The sequence below is a fragment of the Pleurodeles waltl genome, chromosome 11 (genome assembly GCF_031143425.1).
Source record: "Pleurodeles waltl isolate 20211129_DDA chromosome 11, aPleWal1.hap1.20221129, whole genome shotgun sequence".
In the NCBI taxonomy this organism is placed as follows: domain Eukaryota; kingdom Metazoa; phylum Chordata; class Amphibia; order Caudata; family Salamandridae; genus Pleurodeles; species Pleurodeles waltl.
The window spans coordinates 434399022-434423063 of NC_090450.1; positions in this window are offsets into that span (position 1 = coordinate 434399022).

The following is a 24042-nucleotide window of genomic DNA, read 5'->3' on the forward strand; positions in this document are numbered from 1 at the left end:
CACCCTACCTGCATGCTATCGCACCCCCCCACCCTCACACCCTCCCCTATCACCCAAACTCCTCACTAATGTACTAAGAACACCAACTACACATCCCAACCCCAAGACCTGCATGACACAACTAACCATGGACACTCATCACTAAAGCATGCCCACTGCACATACCCAGAACACCCCCCAACCATCAGCACACAACCCCACACACAGGAATGCTTGCACTGGTGTTCACGCACACCCAACCATTGCACACCATAACACACACACATGCAATAATCATGTACTTATACCCCCGCAGGAACCTGAAGGAACGTCACCACTCCAGAGGGTCGAGATAACACCACTCCACCCCCAGAAGAGGCCCACAGTGACGAGAGCAGCTCTGCCCTACTGGATCTTGATGACCAGCCCGGACCATCGTGGGCCTCAGGACAGTCGGTTCCCCTCGCACAGGCACAGCCCAGCACTGACCTTCCACCCTCTGGTAACACCAGCACAGCACCCACCCAGCGGGCCCAAACCTCCCTACCCAGGACAGGTCAATCAGCGGTGTGTCCACCACTACAGGGCACCCAGGCTAACCCACCACCCCAACAACAACAGGGACCTGGGGGCAGTGGTAGTGGGCACACGGTCCAGGGGACGGAGGCACAGGAACACAGGGGAACTGGCAGGGCTGCTGTGCGACAGAGGGAGGACAGGCCAAGGGAACCAACTCTCCACGAGGCCCTTTCCTCCATCATGGGAGCATACCACCACTCCCAGGAGACGATGGCCACGGTCCTGGACAAGTTGCAGGAGACCCTACGTCTGCAGGAGGAGCAGTATTTGGGGTTCAGGGAGGAGCTCAGGACCATCGGCTCCGCCGTGGGCACCATCATAGGGGTGCTGACGGACATTGAAAAGACCTTGAGGGACACCGTGGCACTCCAAGGGGCCCCTGACACTAGCCACGACGATGAACTGCCTACCACCTCTGCTGGCGCTAGTGGACAAGACGCCCCGCCACAGGACCACCACCCCAGCACCCCATACCGTGAAGACGGACAACCACCACGCAAGCGGGCCCTGAGATCCAGGAACAGGACAGAGCAAGATGGCAAGACCCCCGCCAGGAAATAAGACCACCCTGATTGTCCCCCCACTGTCCCACTGTTACCCTGTCCAAATCGGAACTGCCCCAGCTCCACTTCCAATGGGCAGATGTGCAATGTACCTGTGAGACTAATAGACTGGACTCTGCCATGGACATTCCTCCACCATAACCCCTCACCATTTTACAACCCCCCTTCATTTTTAGCACTTAAATAAACACACTTGAAACACTAAAAAAACTGGAGTCAGTCTATGATTTGTATTTTTCTATTATCAATGACAGTGTCATAATGGGTTACCCATTGGAAGGCTAACATACCAATGTCACACATCACAAGCCCTTCAAGGATGCAAGCAGTTGACACGTAGGTTACCACCTTTGTGAAATTGAAATGGAAGGGGACAACTCAGTTAACAAATAGTGAGTGAAATGTTGGTACAGGATAGAGGTAGACGTGTGAAAGTTAATGTAATGTTACACCGGAAAATGTACTCAGCTGAGTTTCACTGGAAATATTGCTGTATGACTGACTCCCTGTTGTCGTTTTCTTCTTCCTCAGCTTCATCCTCATCACTGTCCACAGGCTCCACAGATTCCACAGCTGCAACAACACCGTCATCTGGATCATCCTCCTGCAGAAAAGGCACCTGGCGTTGCAATGCTAAATTATGGAGCATGGAGCAGGCGATGATGATGTCGCACACCTTCTTCGGTGAGTAGAATAGGGACCCACCTGTCATATGGAGGCACCTGAACCTGGCCTTAAGAAGGCCAAAGGTGCGTTCGATAACCCTCCTAGTCCGCCCATGGGCATCATTGTAGCGTTCCTCTGCCCTGGTCCTGGGATTCCTCACTGGGGTCAATAGCCAGGAAAGGTTGGGGTAACCAGAGTCCCCCTAGAGCCACACACGGTGCCTCTGGAGTTGACCCATCATATCAGGGATGCTGCTATTGCGCAGGATATAGGTGTCATGCACAGAGCCAGGGAACATAGCATTTACCTGCGAGATGTACTGGTCTGCCAAACAGACCATCTGGACATTCATTGAATGATAACTCTTCCGGTTCCTGTACACCTGTTCACTCCTGCGGGGGGGACCAGAGCTACATGGGCCCCATCAATGGCACCTATGACGTTCGGGACATGTCCAAGGGCATAGAAGTCACGTTTCACTGTAGGCAAATCCTCCACCTCAGGAAAAATGATGTATCTCCTTACGTGTTTCAGCAGGGCAGCCAACACTCTGGACAACACGTTTGAAAACATAGGCTGGGACATCCCTGATGCCATGGCCACTGTTGTCTGAAAAGACCCACTTGCAAGGTAATGGAGCACTGACAGCACCTGCAAGTCAGGGGGGATTCCAGTCGGATGGCGGATTGGTGACATCAGGTCTGGCTCCAACTGGGTATATAGTTCCTGGATTGTGGCACTGTCAAACCTGTAGGTGACGATTAAATGTCTCTCTTCCATTGTCAACAGGTCCACCAGCGGTCGGTACACCGGAGGATTCCGCCATCTTCTCACATGTCCCAGCTGACGGTGCCTACGAAGGACAACAGCGAATAACCAGTCAATATTCCTCCAGGTATGTATTCACAGTCACACACAAGACTACGCCAGACAATGAACCCTTCCTGTATGTGTGTTGAGTGTAGGCCTCGGTATGTGTGACGCAGTTGAAAAAGAATCCATGTGGTCCCCTGAAATGGCGGCTGCCTGACCTCTAAACTGGGACAATGGGATTGTGGGGTAACAGTGCTGGCGTTGCACACCGTCGCGGTAGGCGGTCGTAGACCGCGGCGCACTGCTGCATTGGTTAACATTGGACCCTATGGGTCCCAGGAGCCAATGAACAGGTGCGCTGGCGATGATGATGCGCACCGCCGCGGACGTCACCGCCATTTTCTATCTCTTCAATCACTAGATACCTGACCTTCGACAGGAGAGGACCTACACTGCTAGTGCTGCTGTGACCTTGGTCTGGAAGCGACAATGGCTGCTGCGTCTGGGGAAAGGGCCCCTGCCTTCACTGCACAGGAGTTGGAGAAACTTGTGGATGGGGTCCTCCCCCAGTACATGCTACTCTACGGTCTTCTAGACCAACAGGTTAGTACACAGGAAGCACGTTGTATGGGCTAGGCCTGGGTGGACATGGCTGGGGGGAAGAGTGAGGGGGGGCAGAGTCCATACTACAGTAAAGAATGGGAATAAATGGGCCACATGGTCAGAGTAGGGAGGTGGCCACTCACATTGATGGTGCAGTTGGTAATGACTGTTCCTCTTCCCTTGTGCATGTCATGTAGGTCAGCGCCCACCAGAAGAGGGACATTTGGCGTGCCATCGCCAAGGAGGTCCGACCTCTGGGGGCCCACCAGAGACGGGGCACCCACTGCCGGAAGAGATGGGAGGACATTCGCCGCTGCAGCAAGAAGACGGTGGAGGCTCAGCTGGGGATGGCCTCCTAACGTGGGAGGGGTGCCCGTCGCACCATGACCCCCCTGATGTTCCGGATCCTGGCGGTGGCCTACCCGGAGTTGGATGGGCGCTTGAGGACATCACAGCAGACACAAGAGGGTGAGTACAACCTCATTCTGCGGACTTTGCGTGTAGTGGAGGGGTCTGGGTGGGGGAGGTGGGCTGTGGGTGTCCCTAGGCCAGGGCGAATTCGGTGGGCAAGGCCCCTCCGTAATGTAGGCCATGTGGCACTCTACCCCACCTCAGAAGAGTGCCAAGTTGAGGTATAGTTGCCCCTGTGGCATCCATGTGCGCAGATGTCCACCATTGCCATGTAGGCCATATCCCAGAAATTGCATGTGCAGAGGCCAGGAGCACGGCGTAATGCATGGGGCTGCTGCGTCTGTCTTGTCCGCCAACGGTAGCGGTATTCCATGCACTAAAACTCTCTTACTTCTGTCTCCCCCCCTTTATCTGCTTTCCCTGTCCTTTTGTACATCAGCATCATCAGGCGGAGGTACAGTGGCACCGGAGCACGAGGGAGCTGCATCCCACATGGCCATGGAGGGCCACACCACAGACTCTGAATGCACCAGTGGGACGGAGGGCGAGGGGAGCTTCACGTCGGCCACCGGATCAGCAACCAGCGACACAGACTCATCCGACGATGGGAGCTCCCTTGTGGTGGCGGCACCATCTGTGCCCCCCACTTCTACAGGTACAGCCGCCACCTCCCCTACCAGCACCGCCCTCCCAGCAGCCCCTCAGCGTTTGCCCCGTGCCCGCTCACCCAGGAGGGTGGGCATCACCTTCGCCCCATGCACCTCAGCCCTTGCCCCAGTCACCCCTGCTGCCCTCAGTGAGGAGGCCATTGACCTCCTCAGGTCACTCACTGTTGGGCAGTCTACCATTGTGAATGCCATCCTGGGTGTAGAACGAGAGTTGCAACACGGTAATGCATTCCTGGAGTGCATTCATTCTGGTCAGGCTGTCCTTCAGCGAACCCTGCAATCTCTGGCCTCAGCACTGATGGCAGCCATTGTCCCTGTGTCTAGCCTCCCCCCTCCAACTTCCTCCACCCAGACCCAATCCCCTGTACCCCAGCCCATCCCAAGCACACCTACAGACCAGCATGCACACAAGTCAACACACACAAGTAGCTCAAGCAAACATAGGCACCACACACACCACAGGCACTCACACAAACATCACACACATACGGATACAGCAACATCCACTGTCTCCACTGTGTCCCCCGCCTCTTCTTCTCCCTCCTCCCTCCCAGTCTCGTCTACACACACACCTGCATGCACCACATCTACAGGCACTAGGACTCGCACCAGGACACCCAGCACCACAAGCCACTCACCTGCACTCACCACCTCCACTGCCATTTACACGTCCCCTGTGTCCTCTCCCAGTGTGTCTGTAACGCCCCCTCCCAAAGTACCTAAACGCAGGCAATCACTCACCCAACATCCATCCACCTCACGACAGCCTCCAGTACCTGCACCTGCACCCAAAACAGCTAAAGTGACACCTCCTCCAACCACCTCCTCTTCCTCCACTCCCAGACCCCCTCCAGCTACCCATCCCAGTGTCCGTCAGAAACTGTCCCTCTGTCAAATTGACCTTTTTGCCCCCCCCAATTCATCAGTCCCGTTGTAGCGCCTCAGCCAAAAAGCCTCCAGTACCAGTGGTGCGTGTTCCAGGTTTTTGGAGTGCACCGTCCACCAGGGCAGGCAGTAGGACCCGGAGCCAAGGCACTGTCAGCCCACCCCCTGTAAAGGCTCCAAAATTGGAGAGTGGACGACGGGACGTGTCAAGACTCCTGGTGGAACAACAAGTGAAATGGGATCGAAGGCGATTGGTGAGTCAGCTGTAACTCCAAAAAAGGTGGGGAAGGTCCAGAGGAAGTCTGCCCAGCCTGTTGTGAGTGTCACTGCGGGGAAGTGCGCCATCTTTTCCGGCGGTCCAGACACAACCGCCAGCACCGTCGTCACTGGTCCAGAGACCACCGCCAGAGTCACAGCCCAGGAGGGCCCAAGTATCGTCACTGGTCCAGAGACCACCGCCAGAGTCACAGCCCAGGAGGGCCCAAGTGTCGTCACTGGTCCAGAGACCACCGCCAGAGTCACATCCCAGGAGGGGACAGGATGCCACAGCCCCGCTGGCCAATGATGGAACGTCATGCCACACACCAATGTCCAGTGTGAAGATCATCATGCCACACACCAATGCCCAGTGTAGAGATCGTCATGCCACACACCAATGTCAGTATCAGGACCGCAATGGCAATACACCGCTGAACACTCATGAACCTCAATGGCAAAGCACCGCTGAACATGGCAAAGACCGCCATGGTGAAGACTGCTGAACACTCATGAACCTCAATGGCAAAGCACCGCTGAACAGGGCAAAGACCGCCATGGTGAAGACCGCTGAACAGGGCAAAGACCGCCATGGCAAAGTACCGCTGAACAGGGCAAAGACCACCATGGCAAAGCACCGCTGAACACTCATGAACTTCAATGGCAAAGCACCGCTGAACAGGGCAAAGACCGCCATGGCAAAGCACCGCTGAACACTCATGAACCTCAATGGCAAAGCACCGCTGAACAGGGCAAAGACCGCCATGGTGAGGACCGCTGAACACTCATGAACCTCAATGGCAAAGCACCGCTGAACAGGGCAAAGACCGCCATGGTGAAGACCGCTGAACAGGGCAAAGACCGCCATGGCAAAGCACCGCTGAACAGGGCAAAGACCGCCATGGCAAAGCACAGCTGAACACTCATGAACTTCAATGGCAAAGCACCGCTGAACAGGGCAAAGACCGCCATGGCAAAGCACCGCTGAACACTCATGAACTTCAATGGCAAAGCACCGCTGAACAGGGCAAAGACCGCCATGGCAAAGCACCGCTGAACACTCATGAACCTCAATGGCAAAGCACCGCTGAACAAGGCAAAGACCGCCATGGTGAAGACCGCTGAACAGGGCAAAGACCGCCATGGCAAAGCACTGCTGAACAGGGCAAAGACCGCCATGGCAAAGCACCGCTGAACACTCATGAACCTCAATGGCAAAGCACCGCTGAACAGGGCAAAGACCGCCATGGTGAAGACCGCTGAACAGGGCAAAGACCGCCATGGCAAAGCACCGCTGAACAGGGCAAAGACCGCCTTGGCAAAGCACCGCTGAACACTCATGAACCTCAATGGCAAAGCACCGTTGAACAGGGCAAAGACCGCCATGGTAAAGCACCGCTGAACAGGGCATGGACCGTGTAGGAATGAATGGACCGCCACATCAGGCATCCTTATCCCATGTGCAGCTGGGACAGTGACAGGTCAGGAACTTTCACGGGGAGACGCATCCAGTCTGGGCACCAGTCCCCCTCCAGAACAAGTGGAGACCTGCATCTACTTGAGAGACTGTGGGTTTGCACTCCCCAGGATGGCACAGTGGGCAAGCCACCCACTGTAGAGACTTGAGAGACTGTGGGTTTGCACTCCCCAGGATGGCACAGTGGGCAAGCCGCCCACTGCACAGACTTGAGAGACTGTGGCTTTGCACTCCCCAGGATGGCACAGTGGGCAAGCCACCCACTGTAGAGACTTGAAAGACTGTGGCTTTGCACTCCCCAGGATGGCACAGTGGGCAAGCCACCCACTGTAGAGACTTGAGAGACTGTGGCTTTGCACTCCCCAGGATGGCATAGTGGGCAAGCCGCCCACTGCACAGACTTGAGAGACTGTGGCTTTGCACTCCCCAGGATGGTACAGTGGGCAAACCACCCACTGTAGAGACTTGAGAGACTGTGGCTTTGCACTCCCCAGGATACATCAATGGGCATGGAGCCCCGTCGTGGATCTGGCTTTGCATTCATCTGGCTGAGGTGCCCCCCCTTCCCTTCCCCCTGAGGTGCCTGTTTTATTTCTATCTGATGCCCCGGCAGTGTTCTCTCTGATTTTGGTCAGGTATCTATTGTGGGCCTCGCCCATGCATTTTTGGACTGTTGGTGCACGGACATTGTTGTGTACATATCTGCACTATTTCTTGTATTGTATATATAATTATGAGTGATTTAGACATATATATCTGTATATTTTTGTATGACATGTATATTGGCACATTACAATGTTTGACCGAAATTCGCTTTGTCTTTGGATTCTTCCGGGGGGATTGTGGGTTGTTAATGTGATATTTTTGACTGCATTGGTGTGTATGTTGTAATATGCGAGGGTGGGGGTGGGGGTGTTTGGTGGGTGTCCCCCTAACTTTTGCCTCCCCCCCCTCCCCCGTGTCGTAGGTGCGGTACTCACCGGTATCTTCTGCGCCTACTTCGCTGTTGGTCGTAAAGGAGCAGATAGACAAGGGCAGGTAGTATTTGGAGTTCGGGGTCCATGGAGTCGTCGTTCCTCGTGGGATATGTTAAGGTGAGCGTTTTCCCATAGCACAAGCTGTTTCCGCCGTGCTTTTATCCACGGTGAATCCGCCCCGGAAAAGGTGGCGGATTGGCGGGTTTTAATAGTGTGGGCGGTACATTGTCTCCCGCCTGTCTGTTGGCGGTGACCGCTGCGCTGCTTGTCTGTACCGCCGTGGCGGGCGGTGTGTTAAAGTGGCTGTCTTTGTTGGCGGTTTCCGCCAGGGTCATGATTCCCTTTTTTTGTCCGCCGGCCTGTTTGTGGTATTACTGCACCTTTAACACCGTCCGCCAGGGTTGTAATGACCCTCTCAGATTCTTCCTCTGATAGAAGCTCCCTGGTGGCTGCGGACCCTTCTGGGACCCTCCCAGTAGCCCCCCACCTAGTTGCCCGTGCCTGCTCAATCAGGAGGGTGGGCATCTTCTCCACCCAGGCACCTCAGACCCTGCCCCGTCAGCCCTGCTGCCCTCAGTGAGGAGGGTATTGACCTCCTGAGATCCATCTCTGTAGGACAGTCAACCATAGTGAATGCCATCCAGGGGCTGGCATGCCAGATGCAGCAATCCAATGACTACCTGGAGGGCATTCATCGTGGCTTGGCAGCCCTACAGAGATTGTTTCAGGCTCTGGCCTTCTCTCTGACGACAGTCAGTGTCCCTGGTTCTTTCATCCCCGCTCCAACTACCTGTTCCCAGTCCCACAGTCCTCTACCCCAACCCATCCTACACACACAATCTGACAAGCATTCACCAAAAACAACAGACAGGACTCACACAGACAAACACAGGCACCACACTTCACTCCACAAGCACACACACAGCAAACACACGGATGTACATACTACAACAGCCACTGCCTCCACTTTCTCCCCTCCTCCTTCTCCCTCACAGTCACATCAGCACTCACACTTGTATGCAGTGCATCTCAGTCCAAGATCCTGCCATCTGTCAGCCTTGCCCACAGTCACCGAAAACAGCAGACATGCACCCCACACACCACATGCGCAGTCACCACCACCATCACAACCTCATGCAGCACATCCTCCTCACTTGCAGAGACCACCACAGCATACATACACACATCCTGTTTGTCCTCTCCCACCCTGTCTGCCACCCCTCCAATTAGACATGATCGCTCCCACACAGACTACCAACAGCCATCCACCTCATAAATGCACACTGTCCATGCACCTGCACCCAAGTCCAGCACACCTACTTCTCATACAACCACTCCCTCTGCCTCCACTTCCACTCCTCCTCCCACAACCTACCCCCTTGATCCTAAGAAGATTCTCCTTTCCTGGCTTGACCTCTTCCCTTCCCATCCCCCATCCTGCCCCTAAGAGAAAGATCACTCCCCTCTGCCCAGTACCTCCAGTTCCCACATGAATCCTGCTCCAGGCCATTTGTACACTGTGGGCTGGCCAATGGCCCTCGCTGTACATATGTATATATTTATTTATTTCAAATTGGGTTTGTTTTCTGACATCATTACAGTGTTTGGGACAGATGATAAGTGTCCTGGCTTTCTTTGCTCTGGGGTTATGTTGCTGCTGATTTACTCTGCAGATTGTTCTGGGTGTGTGGAATGTGTATTTGATGTGTGTTGTGCGTGTGGTGTGTCACTCTCCCCTCCCTCCCTTGTGTGCTAGGCGGCTGTACTCACCGTCGTCGTCTTCATCGGCGTTGGTGCTCCTGGACTGCCGTCGCGTGGAACAGCATTGATAAGACTTCCAGTTCGGGTTCCATGGCGGCCACGGAGTCCTCTGTGTCCCTGGAGATGAGTGTCTTCTTCTATATGATGTGTTTCCACCATGCTTTTGGTGGTGGTGGTCCCGCATCAGAAATCCTGGCGAACTGCTATATCATAATATGGTGGGTGGATCGTAGTCTTCCGCCTGCCTGTAGATGGCTACCACCGTGGTCAGTGGCTGGACCGCACTGGCGGTTGCGGTGGTACATTGGCTGTCTATTGGAGGGATCACCACCATGGTCATAATTTGGAGGTCTTCATCGCCAGCCTGGCCACAGTACTACCGCCATCACCGCGTGTCAGTCAGCTGACCACCAATGTCATAATGAGGACCTATGTGTGCTTTACGTCTATTCATTAGGGCGAGTACCCTATGCCTTATGTAAACCGAGCCCTGACCCCTCACATTCTGAGTCACAAATAACATAATCACTCAATGAACGTCGATTGAAAAGCAAGATCATCCGAGCCCCCCACTCCTGACACCGGCCCCAAGGCCGATCACCCATGCACTTCCTGTCTCAGTAATCAGTGACTGTAGTAGACTCCTTTCTGTCCAGACGTGGGTCCCGTGCTTCCCATGCCACTGGATTCAAGCTAGCCTGGCTGATGAGGGGTGAAAACCCAAAACCGGTCCCAGGATGCTTGTTTCCGGTCCAGTGAGGACCTGGCTTGGTAGTTCGGTCTGGACTGTTCCCATGAGGAACAGGGTCAAGACTGATTTGCATATGGCTGGGTCCAAACTGGGGTGGCATGGTGAGCAAAAGAACGATGGATTAAACCCAGATCTATGACTGGGGGTGAGTGTTTGACAATGTTCAGCATTCCGTCCATCACTTGTTGTTTTTCCTTTCTGTCTTCCCCTGAACATATAAAACAACCAACAGAACTAATCACTTGGTGGACCAAACTTGAACATTAACTAAGACATAATCACTTAGGGCCGTATTTATACTCCGTTTGCGCCGAATTTGCGTCGTTTTTTTCGACGCAAATTCGACGCTAAACTAACGCCAACTAACGCCATATTTATACTATGGCGTTAGAGGCGAATAGCGCCAAAGTTCCCGGAATGTGCGTCATTTTTTAGCGTGAACCCCTTCCTTGCGTTAATGATATGCAAGGGAGGCGTTCCCGTCTAAAAAATGACTCCCAGGCCTTTACGTGGTATTTATACTCCCGGGCAAAAGAGACGCCCGGGAGTGGGCGTGGCTAAAAACGGCGCATTTGCGCCGCTTTTTAACGCCTGGGTCAGGCATGCCGTTAAGGGACAAGTGGGCTCAAAATGAGCCCAGAGTGCCCTCCCCTGCCCCCAGGGACCCCCCCTGCCACCCTTGCCCACCCCAGGAGGACACCCAAGGCTGGAGGGACCCACCCCAGGGACATTCAGGTAAGTATTTTTTTATTTTTTTTTTATAATTTTTTTTGGCATAGGGGGGCCTGATTTGTGCCCCCCTACATGCCACTATGCCCAATGACCATGCCCAGGGGACAGAAGTCCCCTGGGCATGGCCATTGGGCAAGGGGGCATGACTCCTATCTTTACAATGATAGGAGTCATGTTGATGGGGGATGGGCGTCGAAAATAAATGGCGCAAGTCGGGTTACGACGATTTTTTCGACGTAACCTGACTTGCCCCATTTTAAGACGCCCATGCGCCATTTTCCCCCTACGCCGGCGCTGCCTGGTGTACGTGGTTTTTCTCGCGCACACCAGGCAGCGCCGGTCTGCTTGCGCCAGCTAACGCCATTCAATAAATACGGCGCCCGCATGGCGCTTCAGAATGGCGTTAGCCGGCGCAAAACTTTTTGACGCTAAACTGCGTTAGCGCAGTTTAGCGTCAAAAAGTATAAATATGGGCCTTAGCATCCTAACAGTGCCTCTCTCTAAGCAGGGGGTAGTTACGGTCGGTGCAGTAATACCAATACAGAAACTGCTAGAAATGCTCTGATGTTGTTCCCAGTACCCCAGACCCGGTACCTCTACACTGTGGCCCATATTTATACTTTTTTAGCATCACATTTGCACCACTTTTTGACGCAAAAGCGGGGCAAACTTACAAAATACAATAGTATTTTGTAAGTTAGCGCTGCTTTTGTGTCAAAAAATGACGCAAATACGGTGCTAAAAAAGTATAAATATGGGCCTTTGTACGTAAGTAGAACACTGCAATAAAACCCTCATCACATCAAAGTTTAGGCAGATCACATATCAGAAGCCCGGCAATTTCAACACACTTTCCAAGTCCCTTTCATGTACTGGTTGATGTACATCAAGAAAAAGGGGGTCAGCATCAGTGATACACTTAGGCCCTATTTACGACATCATTGGACGCAAAAGGCTGACTTCCGAAGTCCCACGGTCAGGTCACCGCCAGTGCGATTTCCTTTCTGCAGCCCCTATTACAAGTTTCCCGCTGGGTCAGAGGGCGGAAATAGAGTTTCCGCCCTCTGGCCCAGCGGGAAACATCCCACAACATTGATGCCGGCCCATAATTGAGCCGGCACCTGTTGCACATTTCACTGTCAAAAAGGCGCGACAGGGCAGGCCATGGGGGCCCCTGCACTGCCCATGCCAAGAGCATGAGCAATGTAGGGGCCCCTATGGGGCCTCCTGCACCCCATCTCTGCCAGCCTTTACATGGTGGTGCACCAGAGTGTTAGACACGGTGGGGTCCTGCTGGTGTTGTCCACTTGCTTCGGTTCATGTCCCAGCGATGTGTCTCTCTGCCACTCCGGGGCTGCAGGTCAATGGGATGCCATACAGCCCAGGCGGCACTGCTTGTTCATCGGGCCCTGGAGGCCCAGAATATCGGCACCAGGCAGTGCAATGATGTGCTCTTACGCTTCGCAAAACCAAGTGACTTGAGCATTGGGGGGGATTGCACATGAATTACAGGCCCTGATCCGGACCGCTTTTGTTTATGTGCCCACAATCTTTGGCAGCTAACCACCCCCCCCCCCTCATCAAGCCATATTGTTTGAGTAACAGAAACCACCCTAATCGTGCTTGAAATATTATTTCATTCCAACAGTTCAAATTGCCCTGACAGCATTGAACAGAGTGGCATGTCCATTAGCTCTTTAAGTTCCGTTCCCCCTTGTACAGTTTTGAGCTTGGATTTATTGCTTTATTGGAGATTCCACACTCCGTTGCTCAGAGTGTATACCATCAAAGTTTGAGTCTTCTTGTAGAGATGGGGTTACTTCTTTTGGATGCTGACTGGGTCGTACTACCATAACTGATGCTTTATCTCATTCATCTAATCCAACTTCCCGATTTATGTCACCTCCCCTTATGCCAGCTTTATGACCTCTCTCCTCAGTTTTTTGTATGCATGTGGTTGGAATAAATTCAGATTTCATAACAATCTCGCTCATACGGGGCACTATAATCGATTGCCCTCATGTCTATATCTTACTTTGACTATCTTTGTTATTTTTTGCAGATTCTCTCAGTACTGATAAACCTCTGCCTGTAATAGCAGTTCAGTTTTTTTGTGGTTACAGAATGGTTTATTATTTGAAAAGCATCCTCATGCTGTTCATAACTCCAGTTCATGCCTTCATTACACCCCTGGGGACAAGTGCTCACTTTGAATTTTTTGGCTTTAAACCCTTCCTTTACTTCAAAGGCCACCATTGACCGATTTTTAATAATGCCATTAACTTAATTATTTTCCTACATGGAATTATCACATTCACTGAAACATGCTTCACATGGCCTCAATGAGACTACTAAGCCTTCTCTTATCTTCTTCCATTCCTGGTCATAGGAATCAGAAGGCTTCTTCATTACTATCATATAGTCTATTATTGACAGATTCCTTGGACATTTAGTACCGTGACACCCAGCCGTTGGCCAAACCCTTTGCTTGGCAGCAATGGGTTCATCACCCTCAGTAGCCTTTTCCACCTTTTGGTAGACTCTTAAATGTACATCTTTCATTAAGGACAACTCAGAATTATTAGTGGCCCCACTCTCTGAGAGAGCTGCTGCATCTTGAATCAGGACATTCTCCTAGCACCACAAGTTAGATTTTGTCAATTGGGTTATGCACTTCACAGTCTTGCTGGTAATGCCACTCCGTGTGTATTAAAGGTTATGAACAAAACATATGTACCATTTTCAATGTTGGCTAGCACTTGTGTTCATCAACAATAATTTTAAAATCATCAATAGTTTTTAGGTCTGGCTCCAGTGAGATTTAGCTGTATGGAATGGGTCATGAACTCAATACTTTAGGAAAGCACAATAAGAAGTGTAGAGAATGGGTGTAAGAAGCTGGCTCTGTAGACACTATATCAAAATGAGATATAGCGTGCACAGAGTCCAGGGGTTCCCCAGAGGCTTAACAGAGGCTAAAGTAGATAATACTAATGTTCTCTTTTGTGGTAGTGTGGTCAAGTAGTTAGGCTTATGAGAGAGTAGTGCAAAGCATTTGTTGTACACACACAGATAATAGAAGAAGCACACACTCAATGACTTAACTCCAGACCAATGGGTTTTATATATCAAAAATATATTTTCTTAATTTTATTTTTAGAACCACAAGATTCACGTTGCAGGTAAGTACTTTAAAGGTTTCGTATTTCACACAGGTCTTCACAGTACTTTGTTTGGAATAGGTAAGTGTGAGAAAGTAGCCTCTTTCTAGCCTTGTTACCCCCACTTTTGGCCTGTTTGTGAGTGTATGTCAGGGTGTTTTCACTGTCCTACTAGGATCCTGCTAGCCAGGGCCCAGTGCTCATAGTGAAAACCCTATGTTTTCAGTATGTTTGTTATGTGTCACTGGGACCCTGCTAGTCAGGACCCCAGTGCTCATAAGTTGTGGCCTATATGTATGTGTTCCCTGTGTGGTGCCTAACTGTCTCACTGAGGCTCTGCTAACCAGAACCTCAGTGGTTATGCTCTCTCATTTCTTTCCAAATTGTCACTAACAGGCTAGTGACCATTTTTACCAATTTACATTGGCTTACTGGAACACCCTTATAATTCCCTAGTATATGGTACTGAGGTACCCAGGGTATTGGGGTTCCAGGAGATCCCTATGGGCTGCAGCATTTCTTTTGCCACCCATAGGGAGCTCTGACAATTCTTACACAGGCCTGCCACTGCAGCCTGAGTGAAATAACGTCCACGTTATTTCACAGCCATTTTACACTGCACTTAAGTAACTTATAAGTCACCTATATGTCTAACCTTTACCTGGTAAAGGTTAGGTGCAAAGTTACATAGTGTGAGGGCACCCTGGCACTAGCCAAGGTGCCCCCACATTGTTCAGAGCCAATTCCCTGAACTTTGTGAGTGCGGGGACACCATTACACGCGTGCACTACATATAGGTCACTACCTATATGTAGCTTCACAATGGTAACTCCGAATATGGCCATGTAACATGTCTATGATCATGGAATTGCCCCCTCTATGCCATCCTGGCATAGTTGGCACAATCCCATGATCCCAGTGGTCTGTAGCACAGACCCTGGTACTGCCAAACTGCCCTTCCTGGGGTTTCACTGCAGCTGCTGCTGCTGCCAACCCCTCAGACAGGCATCTGCCCTCCTGGGGTCCAGCCAGGCCTGGCCCAGGATGGCAGAACAAAGAACTTCCTCTGAGAGAGGGTGTGACACCCTCTCCCTTTGGAAAATGGTGTGAAGGCAGGGGAGGAGTAGCCTCCCCCAGCCTCTGGAAATGCTTTGTTGGGCACAGATGTGCCCAATTCTGCATAAGCCAGTCTACACCGGTTCAGGGGACCCCTTAGCCCTGCTCTGGCGCGAAACTGGACAAAGGAAAGGGGAGTGACCACTCCCCTGACCTGCACCTCCCCTGGGAGGTGTCCAGAGCTCCTCCAGTGTGCTCCAGACCTCTGCCATCTTGGAAACAGAGGTGCTGCTGGCACACTGGACTGCTCTGAGTGGCCAGTGCCACCAGGTGACGTCAGAGACTCCTTGTGATAGGCTCCTTCAGGTGTTGCTAGCCTATCCTCTCTCCTAGGTAGCCAAACCCTCTTTTCTGGCTATTTAGGGTCTCTGTCTCTGGGGAAACTTTAGATAACGAATGCAAGAGCTCATCCGAGTTCCTCTGCATCTCTCTCTTCACCTTCTGCCAAGGAATCGACTGCTGACCGCGCTGGAAGCCTGCAAACCTGCAACATAGTAGCAAAGACGACTACTGCAACTCTGTAACGCTGATCCTGCCGCCTTCTCGACTGTTTTCCTGCTTGTGCATGCTGTGGGGGTAGTCTGCCTCCTCTCTGCACCAGAAGCTCCGAAGAAATCTCCCGTGGGTCGACGGAATCTTCCCCCTGCAACCGCAGGCACCAAAAAGCTGCATTACCAGTCCCTTGGGTCTCCTCTCAGCACGACGAGCGAGGTCCCTCGAATCCAGCGACTCTGTCCAAGTGACCGCCACAGTCCAGTGACTCTTCAGTCCAAGTTTGGTGGAGGTAAGTCCTTGCCTCACCTCGCTGGGCTGCATTGCTGGGAACCGCGACTTTTGCAGCTACTCCGGCCCCTGTGCACTTCCGGCGGAAATCCTTTGTGCACAGCCAAGCCTGGGTCCACGGCACTCTAACCTGCATTGCACGACTTTCTAAGTTGGTCTCCGGCGACGTGGGACTCCTTTGTGCAACTTCGGCGAGCACCTTTTCATGCATCCTCGTAGTGCCTGTTTCTGGCACTTCTCTGGGTGCTACCGGCTTCAGAGAGGGCTCCTTGTCTTGCTCGACATCTCCTCTCTCTGCTGGTCCAACTTGCGACCTCCTGGTCCCTCCTGGGCCTCAGCAGTGTCCAAAAACGCTAACCACACGATTTGCAGCTAGCAAGGCTTTTTGGCGTTCTTTCGGCGGGAAAACACTGCTGCATGACTCTCCACGGCGAGAGGGATCCGTCCACCAAAGGGGAAGTCTCTAGCCTTTTTCGTTCCTGCAGAAACCTCAGCTTCTTCTGTCCAGTAGAAGCTTCTTTGCACCCGCAGCTGGCATTTCCTGGGCATCTGCCCATCTCCGACTTGCTTGTGACTTTTGGACTTGGTCCCCTTGTTCCACAGGTACCCTAGATTGGAAATCCACAGTTGTTGCATTGCTGGTTTGTGTCTTTCCTGCATTATTCCTCTAACACGACTTCTTTGTCCTTAGGGGAACTTTAGTGCACTTTGCACTCACTTTTCAGGGTCTTGGGGAGGGTTATTTTTCTAACTCTCACTATTTTCTAATAGTCCCAGCGACCCTCTACAAGGTCACATAGGCTTGGGGTCCATTCGTGGTTCGCATTCCACTTTTGGAGTATATGGTTTGTGTTGCCCCTATCCCTATGTTTCCCCATTGCATCCTATTGTAACTATACATTGTTTGCACTGTTTTCTAAGACTATACTGCATATTTTTGCTATTGTGTATATATATCTTGTGTATATTTCCTATCCTCTCACTGAGGGTACACTCTAAGATACTTTGGCATATTGTCATCAAAAATAAAGTACCTTTATTTTTAGTATAACTGTGTATTGTGTTTTCTTATGATATTGTGCATATGACACTAAGTGGTACTGTAGTAGCTTCACACGTCTCCTAGTTCAGCCTAAGCTGCTCTGCTAAGCTACCATTATCTATCAGCCTAAGCTGCTAGACACCCTATACACTAATAAGGGATAACTGGGCCTGGTGCAAGGTGCAAGTACCCCTTGGTACTCACTACAAGCCAGTCCAGCCTCCTACATTGGTTGTGCAGCGGTGGGATAAGTGCTTTGAGACTACTTACCACTCTTGTCATTGTACTTTTCATAAGAGAAAAATATACAAAACAAGTTCAGTGTGTGTACACAGTGCTAAAAAGTTTTGCATTTCCTCTTTTCACTCTTTTCTAAAGTGCTGAAAAGTACTTCTAAACGTTTTTTTTCTGTCTTTCTAAAAAGTTCTGAAAACTTTTTTCTCTTTTTCTATCACTTTAACTCTCTCTAAAAATGTCTGGCACAGGCCAAAATGTTGACCTGTCTAAGATTGCATATGATCACCTTAGCTGGAAAGGAGCAAGGAGTCTCTGCATAGAGAGAGGTTTGAGCGTAGGGAAGAATCCTTCCTTGGAACTATTGCTTAATATGCTTAGAGAACAAGATAGGGCCAAGGTGGCCACATCTGTTGAAAAAGTAGCAAATGGTTCTCAATCTGATCCAGGGACACCCCCAGGTAAAGGTTCAGGAAAGAAACTTCTTAGCCTTCCCATTACAAGACAGTCTAGCATAGTTGGTACTGAGGTGGAGTCACATCATACAGATGATGTGCTCTCACATTACACTGTCAGCCAAGCTGTTAGGGTGCCCTCTGTAAGGGACAGGTCTCCTTCTGTCCATTCTCACCATACTTCTGTGTCTAGGAATGTCCCTCCCACCCACCCTGATGACAGAATGTTAGAAAGGGAGCTCAATAGATTGAGAGTGGAGCAATCCAGACTGAAGCTTAAACAGCAACAGCTGGATTTAGATAGACAATCCTTAGAAGTAGAGAAGGAAAGACACAAATTGGGTTTTGAAACCCATGGTGGCAGCAGCAGTATTCCACATAGTCATCCTGTAAAAGAGCATGATTCCAGGAATCTGCACAAGATAGTTCCCCCTTACAAGGAGGGGGATGACATTAACAAGTGGTTTGCTGCACTTGAGAGGGCCTGTGTTGTACAGGATGTTCCTCAAAGGCAGTGGGCTGCTATCCTATGTCTATCATTTAGTGGAAAAGGTAGGGATAGGCTCCTTACTGTGAAAGAAAATTATGCTAATAATTTTCAAGTTCTTAAGAATGCACTCCTGGATGGTTATGGCTTAACCACTGAACAGTACAGGATAAAGTTCAGAGAGACCAAAAAGGAGTCTTCACAAGACTGGGTTGATTTCATTGACCATTCAGTGAAGGCCTTGGAGGGGTGGTTACATGGCAGTAAAGTTACTGATTATGAAAGCCTGTATAACACAATCCTGAGAGAGCATATACTTAATAATTGTGTGTCTGATTTGTTGCACCAGTACCTGGTAGACTCTGATCTGACCTCTCCCCAAGAATTGGGAAAGAAGGCAGACAAATGGGTCAGAACAAGGGTGAACAGAAAAGTTCATACAGGGGGTGACAAAGATGGCAATAAGAAGAAAGATGGTGAAAAATCTCAAGATAAGCATGGGGATAAGGGTAAAACCAAAGATCCCACTTCAAATCTTAAACACTCTTCAGAGGGTGGGGATAAAACTAATTCTTCCTCTTCTTCTCAACCTGCACACATTAAAAAGCCTTGGTGCTTTGTGTGTAAAAACAGAGGCCATAGGCCAGGGGATAAGTCCTGTCCAGGTAAACCCCCTGAGCCTACCACCACTAATACATCAAGCTCTAGTGCCCCTAGCAGTAGTGGTAATAGTGGTGGGACTGCTGGCAACAGTCAAGTTAAGGGTGTAGTTGGGTTCACTTTTGGGTCCATAGTAGAAACTGGGGTAGTCACTCCCAAGACAGTTTCTGTCACACCTAGTGGCATTGGCCTTGCCACACTGGCTGCTTGTCCCCTTACAATGGATAAGTACAGGCAGACAGTTTCAATAAATAGTGTTGAGGCCTTGGCCTACAGGGACACAGGTGCCAGTATCACTTTGGTGACTGAAAACCTAGTGCACCCTGATCAACACATCATTGGACAACAGTATAAGATTATTGATGTCCATAACTCCACTAAGTTTCTTCCCTTAGCTATAATTCAGTTTAGTTGGGGTGGAGTTACTGGCCCTAAGCAGGTGGTGGTATCACCTAGCTTACCTGTAGACTGTCTCTTAGGTAATGACCTAGAGGCCTCAGGTTGGGCTGATGTAGAGTTTTATGCCCATGCAGCCATGCTGGGCATCCCTGAGGAATTGTTCCCTCTCATTTCTACTGAAATGAAAAAGCAAAGGAGAGAAGGCCTGAAAACTCAGGATCCCTCTCCATCAACAGGTAAAAAGGGTATCACAGTATCCCTTAACCACCCTACCATTCAGGATACCATTCCTGTGGTGGGAGAAACCTCTCCTGGGGTGGCACCTGTTCCAAGGGAATCATCAGCTGGCAAAGCTGGACTCCCTGAGGTAGAAGTACCTCTCTGTGGGATAACTAACATTGGTGACAAAAAGAGCACCATTTTAGTTAACATGGAGCATCCCTCCAACCCTCCCAGAGAAACTTTAGTGCAGAAACCCTGCACTGCCTCACAACACTTAGGACAGCATCCCTGCCCTAGTGTGGAGCTGATAGGACAGCATCCCTGCCCTGCTCCAACCCAAGAGAAACAGCATCCCTGTTCTCTCTTCCAGCCATATGGACAAAGTTTTTGCCCACCTATGGCTTTTCTGAGACAGCATCCCTGTCTGGCATTTCCATCACTACAAATAGGTTCAGTGGACAATTCCCACTGCTCTAAACTAAAACTTACTGATAGAAACTCTGAAAATACATCTTCACATTGTTGCTTAGCTAAAAAACTTCAAACAGGGTGGTTTACATCCCCACAGGGAAGTAACCATATAGTGGATGATAAAGGGAGTAACCAGTCTATTGCAGAGCTACTCTCTACTTATCACCACTTAGACAATAAAGTCTCAACTGGCCAAGGTTAGCCTTATTGTCCTTCGTTTGGGGGGGGGTTGTGTGAGAAAGTAGCCTCTTTCTAGCCTTGTTACCCCCACTTTTGGCCTGTTTGTGAGTGTATGTCAGGGTGTTTTCACTGTCCTACTAGGATCCTGCTAGCCAGGGCCCAGTGCTCATAGTGAAAACCCTATGTTTTCAGTATGTTTGTTATGTGTCACTGGGACCCTGCTAGTCAGGACCCCAGTGCTCATAAGTTGTGGCCTATATGTATGTGTTCCCTGTGTGGTGCCTAACTGTCTCACTGAGGCTCTGCTAACCAGAACCTCAGTGGTTATGCTCTCTCATTTCTTTCCAAATTGTCACTAACAGGCTAATGACCATTTTTACCAATTTACATTGGCTTACTGGAACACCCTTATAATTCCCTAGTATATGGTACTGAGGTACCCAGGGTATTGGGGTTCCAGGAGATCCCTATGGGCTGCAGCATTTCTTTTGCCACCCATAGGGAGCTCTGACAACTCTTACACAGGCCTGCCACTGCAGCCTGAGTGAAATAACGTCCACGTTATTTCACAGCCATTTTACACTGCACTTAAGTAACTTATAAGTCACCTATATGTCTAACCTTTACCTGGTAAAGGTTAGGTGCAAAGTTACTTAGTGTGAGGGCACCCTGGCACTAGCCAAGGTGCCCCCACATTGTTCAGAGCCAATTCCCTGAACTTTGTGAGTGCGGGGACACCATTACACGCGTGCACTACATATAGGTCACTACCTATATGTAGCTTCACAATGGTAACTCCGAATATGGCCATGTAACATGTCTATGATCATGGAATTGCCCCCTCTATGCCATCCTGGCATAGTTGGCACAATCCCATGATCCCAGTGGTCTGTAGCACAGCCCCTGGTATTGCCAAACTGCCCTTCCTGGGGTTTCACTGCAGCTGCTGCTGCTGCCAACCCCTCAGACAGGCATCTGCCCTCCTGGGGTCCAGCCAGGCCTGGCCCAGGATGGCAGAACAAAGAACTTCCTCTGAGAGAGGGTGTGACACCCTCTCCCTTTGGAAAATGGTGTGAAGGCAGGGGAGGAGTAGCCTCCCCCAGCCTCTGGAAATGCTTTGTTGGGCACAGATGTGCCCAATTCTGCATAAGCCAGTCTACACCGGTTCAGGGGACCCCTTAGCCCTGCTCTGGCGCGAAACTGGACAAAGGAAAGGGGAGTGACCACTCCCCTGACCTGCACCTCCCCTGGGAGGTGTCCAGAGCTCCTCCAGTGTGCTCCAGACCTCTGCCATCTTGGAAACAGAGGTGCTGCTGGCACACTGGACTGCTCTGAGTGGCCAGTGCCACCAGGTGACGTCAGAGACTCCTTGTGATAGGCTCCTTCAGGTGTTGCTAGCCTATCCTCTCTCCTAGGTAGCCAAACCCTCTTTTCTGGCTATTTAGGGTCTCTGTCTCTGGGGAAACTTTAGATAACGAATGCAAGAGCTCATCCGAGTTCCTCTGCATCTCTCTCTTCACCTTCTGCCAAGGAATCGACTGCTGACCGCGCTGGAAGCCTGCAAACCTGCAACATAGTAGCAAAGACGACTACTGCAACTCTGTAACGCTGATCCTGCCGCCTTCTCGACTGTTTTCCTGCTTGTGCATGCTGTGGGGGTAGTCTGCCTCCTCTCTGCACCAGAAGCTCCGAAGAAATCTCCCGTGGTTCGACGGAATCTTCCCCCTGCAACCGCAGGCACCAAAAAGCTGCATTACCGGTCCCCTGGGTCTCCTCTCAGCACGACGAGCGAGGTCCCTCGAATCCAGCGACTCTGTCCAAGTGACCGCCACAGTCCAGTGACTCTTCAGTCCAAGTTTGGTGGAGGTAAGTCCTTGCCTCACCTCGCTGGGCTGCATTGCTGGGAACCGCGACTTTTGCAGCTACTCCGGCCCCTGTGCACTTCCGGCGGAAATCCTTTGTGCACAGCCAAGCCTGGGTCCACGGCACTCTAACCTGCATTGCACGACTTTCTAAGTTGGTCTCCGGCGACGTGGGACTCCTTTGTGCAACTTCGGCGAGCACTGTTTCACGCATCCTCGTAGTGCCTGTTTCTGGCACTTCTCCGGGTGCTACCGGCTTCAGAGAGGGCTCCTTGTCTTGCTCGACATCCCCTCTCTCTGCTGGTCCAACTTGCGACCTCCTGGTCTCTCCTGGGCCTCAGCAGTGTCCAAAAACGCTAACCACACGATTTGCAGCTAGCAAGGCTTGTTGGCGTTCTTTCGGCGGGAAAACACTTCTGCATGACTCTCCACGGCGAGAGGGATCCGTCCACCAAAGGGGAAGTCTCTAGCCTTTTTCGTTCCTGCAGAAACCTCAGCTTCTTCTGTCCAGTAGAAGCTTCTTTGCACCCGCAGCTGGCATTTCCTGGGCATCTGCCCATCTCCGACTTGCTTGTGACTTTTGGACTTGGTCCCCTTGTTCCACAGGTACCCTAGATTGGAAATCCACAGTTGTTGCATTGCTGGTTTGTGTCTTTCCTGCATTATTCCTCTAACACGACTTCTTTGTCCTTAGGGGAACTTTAGTGCACTTTGCACTCACTTTTCAGGGTCTTGGGGAGGGTTATTTTTCTAACTCTCACTATTTTCTAATAGTCCCAGCGACCCTCTACAAGGTCACATAGGTTTGGGGTCCATTTGTGGTTCGCATTCCACTTTTGGAGTATATGGTTTGTGTTGCCCCTATCCCTATGTTTCCCCATTGCATCCTATTGTAACTATACATTGTTTGCACTGTTTTCTAAGACTATACTGCATATTTTTGCTATTGTGTATATATATCTTGTGTATATTTCCTATCCTCTCACTGAGGGTACACTCTAAGATACTTTGGCATATTGTCATAAAAAATAAAGTACCTTTATTTTTAGTATAACTGTGTATTGTGTTTTCTTATGATATTGTGCATATGACACTAAGTGGTACTGTAGTAGCTTCACACGTCTCCTAGTTCAGCCTAAACTGCTCTGCTAAGCTACCATTATCTATCAGCCTAAGCTGCTAGACACCCTATACACTAATAAGGGATAACTGGGCCTGGTGCAAGGTGCAAGTACCCCTTGGTACTCACTACAAGCCAGTCCAGCCTCCTACAGTAAGTAATACAGTTTTTGAATTATTGGCAATAATCTGTTTTATTAAATGGACACAGAACAATTTTCAGAAAAGAGTTCCTGAGGAGGAAGAAATGTTAGATCGTTTTACAGGTAAGTACAACACTTACACTCTCAGGGTTTTAGGAAGTCCACCAGTTGGGGTTCAAGTTAAACCCAAAAACCGACCACAAGAAATATGGGGCCGGCCGGTGCAGAGGTCTGAACTGAGCAATTTTAACGTGGACTCCTATGAAGATAGGGGGTACTCCGAATCAGGCCTGCCTGCAGGTAAGTACCCGCAGCTCAGAGGGCAGAACAGGGGGGATTAGAAGAGCACTAGAGGGGCCAAAAGTAGGCACCAAACACACAGCCTCAGTGGCACAGGGGCGGCTGGGTGCAGGGTGCAAACAGGATGCTGGGTTTCCAATGCTGGTCTATGAGGAGAACCCGGGGGTCACTCAGAGGCTGCAGACAAGGTCCAGGGGGGGTGTCTCGAGCACTCCACCGGTCGGACAGGGAGGAGGGCTGCCTGCTGAACGTGTAGGAACTGGGGGTCGGTTTGTCCAAGGCCTGGGA